At 50.2% G+C, this 5,777-nt stretch overlaps 1 pseudogene across 1 annotated transcript; it reads left to right on the top strand.

Annotated features, from left to right (window-relative positions):
• The first annotated feature begins 2,976 nt into the window (after positions 1 to 2,976).
• Positions 2,977 to 4,255, top strand: LOC310824089 (frizzled-9-like; annotated as a pseudogene). The gene has a single exon. The product of its transcript is annotated as a frizzled-9-like (transcript).
• The last annotated feature ends 1,522 nt before the right edge of the window (positions 4,256 to 5,777 follow it).

The raw sequence follows: 5,777 nt of genomic DNA on the forward strand, positions 1-5,777 counted from the left end.
GCGGCTCATTTCAACCCCATGGCGGGCCATTTCGGGTATGATAAAACACTGAACCGTATAATGGCTCGATTTTATTGGCCGGGAATTCGGGCAGAGGTGCGTAGGTGGTGCGCTTCTTGTCGTGAATGTCAGTTGGTAAATCCCCCGGTCATCCCACGGGGCCCCCTTGCGGCCCTTACCATTGGTCGAGAACCCATTCGACCGCATTGCGATGGATATTATCGGGCCATTTGATCGGAGTACACAGGGATATCGATTTGTGTTGGTCTTGATAGATTACGCCACCCGATACCCCGAGGCAATACCGCTGCGCAATATCTCTGCCAGGAGTGTAGCGCAGGCATTGTTTCAAGTAATCTCCCGCGTGGGAATCCCGAAAGAGATTCTCACCGATCAGGGCACTAATTTTATGTCACGCACCCTCAAGGAACTGTATGGCTTGTTAAACATCAAGGCGATTCGAACCAGTGTTTACCACCCGGCCACTGATGGCCTTTGTGAGCGGTTCAATCGGACCTTGAAGTCAATGATCCGGAAGTTTGTACACGAGGATAGTCGGAATTGGCATAAATGGCTAGATCCCCTGTTGTTTGCGGTACGGGAAGTCCCCCAAGCTTCCACCGGGTTTTCCCCGTTTGAATTACTCTACGGGCGTAAGCCCCGGGGTGTCCTAAACCTTCTTAAAGAAAATTGGGAGGAAGGGTAAAAGTGAGATCCAATACGTCCTGGACTTGCGCACAAAGCTCCACGCCCTAGAGGTTATCTCACGCGAGCATTTGCTGCAAGCCCAGGAGCGTCAGAAACGCCTATACGACAGGGGAACTACCCTACGAGAATTTACACCGGGAGACAAGGTGCTCGTACTGTTACCCACCTCCAGCACGGACGTTGCAGATTTGCAGGCTACGTTCGCCGACGTGTTCTCTCCCCTGCCCGGTCGGACTACGCTCATCGACCACCATATAGAAACGCAGCCGGGTTTAACGGTGCGCACGCGTCCCTATAGGTTGCAGGTGCACAAACGAGACATTGTGTGCAGGGAGTTGGAAGCCATGCTGGAGCTGGGTGTGGTCGAGGAGTCCCGCAGTGACTGGTGTAGCCACATCGTGCTTGTCAACAAGCCAGATGGGTCTATACGGTTCTGTGTGGATTATAGACGGGTTAATGCGGTCTTCAAGTTCGATGCGTATCCGATGCCCCGGGTTGACGAGCTCTTGGACCGGCTTGGTACGGCCAAGTACTTCACGACATTGGATTGCACGAAGGGATACTGGCAGATTCCACTCTCGCCGGTATCCCGGGAGAAAACGGCATTCTCCACTCCGCTCGGGCTGTTCCAGTTCACAGTGCTCCCTTTCGGGTTGTTCGGAGCCCCAGCCAATTTTCAGCGCCTCATGGACCGTATTCTGCGGCTGCACTCTGCCTATGCTGCGGCCTACCTGGATGACATTGTCATTCACAGTGACACCTGGGCGCAGCATGTGCAGAGTGTGGCTGCTGTTCTGCGGTCCCTGAGGCAGGCGGGGCTGACGGCCAACCCGAAAAAGTGCGTGATCGGGCGGAGGGAGATCCGGTATCTGGGGTACCACTTGGGTCGGGGGGAGGTGCGGCCGCAGATTGAAAAGACTGCGGCCATCGCCGCCTCTCCTCGGCCCAAGACGAAGAAAGACGTGAGGGCCTTCCTGGGGCTGGCTGGCTATTACCGGCAGTTCGTGCCAGGGTTTTCAGAGCTGGCCAGTCCCTTGACGGACCTCACCCGGAAGGGTGCCCCGGATCCGGTCCAATGGTCGGGCCAGTGCCAGGGGTCGTTCGAGGCCCTTAAGGGAGCTCTTTGTGGAGAAACGGTCCTGTATGCGCCTGATTTTAACCTCCCTTTCTCCCTACAGACGGACGCGTCGGATAGAGGGCTGGGAGCAGTGCTGACCCAGCGCGTGGAGGGGGCTGACCGGCCGGTGCTGTACCTGAGCCGCAAGCTTTTGGAGAGGGAGGGCCGGTACAGCACGGTGGAGAAGGAGTGCCTGGCCATCAAGTGGGCGGTCGGCGCCCTCCGCTACTACCTGCTGGGTCGCGCTTTACTCCGCGCTTTACACCCTCTACTCCGACCATGCTCCCCTCCAGTGGCTCCACCGCATGAAGGATGTGAACGCGAGGATCACCCGGTGGTACCTCGCGTTGCAGCCCTTCAACTTTTCGGTCGTGCACAGACCGGGGGCGCAGATGGTCGTGGCAGACTTCCTCTCCCGTGCAGGGGGGGGGGAGTAGGTTGTCGGCCGTCGGGTCCCCGGCCTGTGTCGGGCGGTGGGGGTATGTGGGGGGACATGCAGCGTTCGGCCTGTAGAGGGAGCTACAGGACCGTGGACAGGGTTGTGTCGGCGAGGCTTCGTTGCACACCTGTGGAAAATGAAGCCTCGTTAGCTAGTGCTTAACATGTGTGTGCCTTTGTCATTTCAGTAGAGGGGCTGGGAACGAGAGGAGGTTTTCCCGAGACGACGACTGGAAAGTTGCGAAAGCGTTGAGACGGGCTGAAAAGCCAAGACTATATATATGCTATATATATATGCTATGTATATGCTAATAAACGGGACAAAATCCCTCACCGACATACTGCGTCTGCCTCTGTGTACAACGGACATTATTACAGGGGGGTTTGATTTTCATGGTCTCCCCACTATTTGTATTTCAATATTGTTTAATTCAAGCGGGGAGCTATATCAGAGTGGAACTATCCGTTACGCCAAATCTAATTGTACATTCATTAAACAAAAAATGCTTACATTTACGGCTTAAGTGTCTTGACTGAACCAGCATTTGCGTTGAGTGCTGCTGGAAATGCATTTGTAAGGATAAAGCAACTTTTTGAGCCTCGATGACAATGGGAAATTAGTGTGTTACCCACCTGAATTTGTATTTTTTGTCTGGACATTTATTACAGAACAACCTCTTTTGCACTGCTAGAAAACATGACTGAAAATCAGTATGGTGGGGTCTCCTTTAAAAATTGTGATTTCTCTGTGTCAGCTGGTGATTGCTGCCTCCAGCTTGAATATGGGAGTCTGACATGGAACGAGGCAGACCAGCAAAATGCAAACCCATCATTATTCCCATGTGCCAGGGGATTGGGTACAATATGACTAGGATGCCCAATTTTATGGACCATGACAATCAGAAGGAGGCTGCAATCAAGCTGAATGAGTTTGCCCTGCTGGTGGAGTATGGATGCGATGTTCAGCTACTTTTTTTTTTTTTCTCCCCCCCCATGCACCCTCTATGCCCCATGTGCACGGATAAAGTGTCCACCTCTATCCCTGCCTGCAGACCTGTGTGAGCAAGCCAGGCTTAAGTTTTCCCCCATCACAGAGAAGTTCAACTGTGCATGGCCTGACTCACTGGACTGTTCTAAGCTCCCGACCAGGAATGACCCCAATGCATTGTGCATGGAGGCTCCTGAGAACGACACCAAGACAGAGACCAAGAAAGGAGAGGGAATGCTCCCAGTCCCTGCGTGTCCCAGGCAACCAGGCAGTGGCACCGGGTGTGGATCAGCCATCCTGGGGTCCTGCAAGAACCCATGACCAGCTCCATCTGGTGGGTCATCCTCACTTTCACCTGGTTCCTGGTCACAGGGGAGAAGTGGGGCCATGAGGCGCAGCAACTACTTCCACATGGCAGCGTGGGGCATCCCTGCTTTAAAGACCATCGTCATCCTCACCATGAGGAAGGTCGCTGGGGATGAGTTGACAGGGCTGTGCTACGTAGGCAGCATGGGCGTGGGCGCACTCAGTGGCTTCGTCCTCATCCCCCTCTCCTGTTATCTGGTCATCGGCACCTCACAGGATACATGGCCCTCTTCCACGTCCGCAAAGTCGTGAAAACTGAGGGCACCAACACAGAAGCTGGAGAAGCTCATGGTGAAAATCGGCATCTATTCCATCCTGTACACAGTCCCAGCCATCTGTCGTCATCATCTGCTATTTCTATGAGAGGCTAAACATGGATTATTGGAAGTTTGGAGGGCAAGTGTGTGTCTTTCCCTGGGTGCAAGAACGAGGACTACTCCCTGGAGGCGCTGGTGCCCACTGTAGCGGTGTTCATGCTGAAGATCTTCAAGATGAGACTTACTATCTCGGATTCTGCTGGTGATCCTACACAATTTTGGAAAACAATGAATGCCCTGAAGCGTGGAAATTCCTTTTCATCCCTACCTAAAAAAGTTTTGTCAGACTCTGGCCCCATTACAGAGAAAATTGATAAGTAATTCCTTTAACCAGCATTTTATCTCAGCAGGCTTTTTATTTGAGAGAAATGGTGGTTTGACTGACCCTGGTCAGACGGTCGACTACGCTCCCATCTCCCAGCCCCCAGTTGGCTCGATGTGAGTCATCTACTAGCGAGTTTTCATTTCAACCATTTTCTACTTGATGCCCTGCTTAAAATTGATGTAAAATCCATTGGGGCTGGTCTGCTTGATCCAGGCCTATTGCAGCTTTCGGCCCCCTTGATTACCAAGTCATTGACATATATTTTTAATCTGACTGATATCTCAGGTACTGTCCCTAAGGTTTGGAAGGCAGCCCCCGAAGCTACGTTGCCTTTCTAAAGTATTTGAGTCCCTGGTCAACCCCCAGCTAAGCACCTTTTTATCTTCGCATTCTATTCTAAATGTTCACTAATCTGGCTTTAGACCTGGTCATAGCACAGTCTCAGCGGCTACACTTGATGTGTTAAATTGCCTAGATCAGAAAAAACATTGTGCTGTTTATAGATCTCTCCAAGGCATTCGATACAGTCGACCATTATCTACTCATTCAGAGGTTGTCTGAAATAGGCCTGGATCAGGCTTCATGTAGATGGTTTGAAAATTATTTAATGGACAGAACACAGTGTGTCTTAACTAATGGTGTTAAATCAGGTTTTCTGGACATAACGAAGGGTGTTCCACAAGGATAAATTCTTGGTCCGGTTCTTTTTACTATTTACATCAACAATATTGGATTATCTGTAAATAATGCCAATGACACTGTTGTATATGCTATTGCCCCCACGACTGACCAGGCTCTTTCTGACCTACAGTCTGCATTCACTGTCCTGCAGAGAGCATTTGTTGGGCTGAGGTTGGTGCTTAATGCTGGAAAAACAAAATGTTATTTATCAAATCACAGAAAAATGTATCTGATTTATGCATATGTACTTTGGGTGGTGCCCGCATTGAGCTTGTCCCTGCTTATAAATACCTGGGCATTTGGTTTGACAAAGAAAACATACAGAGGAGCTTGTTAAAAAGCTAAAATTTAAGGTGGGCTTCTTTTTATAGGAATAGATTGTGCCTTTCCCTGAACAGCAGTTGTGTAATCAACTTTCATGCCAGTACTTAATTATGGTGATATCATCTACCAAAATGCAGCAGCCACTACTCTTAAACCTTTGGATGCCATCTACCATAGTGCCCTTTGCTTTATCACAGCTTTAATACTCATCATTGCATTCTTTATCAAAAGGTTGGCTGTACCTTGTTAAAATCCCGTAGATCTCTTTATTACTCCCTTTTTGTCTATAAAGTCTTACTGCATAAACTCCTGGCTTACCTAACCTCATTATAACAATTCAAGGACATTAATTACCTAACCCATTCTCAGAATGGGTTAACTCTTGAGGTTCCCCGGGTCTCCACCAAATTGGGTGAATCTGCTTTTAGTTATGGTGCACCTACCTGCTGGAACAATATCCAGAAAAAAATTCAGTTGGATGTTCTGGGCAATTTCGGGTGTTAATTGAGGACC

Source organism: Argentina silus (genome assembly GCF_951799395.1).
Source record: "Argentina silus genome assembly, chromosome: Y".
NCBI classification, from domain to species: domain Eukaryota; kingdom Metazoa; phylum Chordata; class Actinopteri; order Argentiniformes; family Argentinidae; genus Argentina; species Argentina silus.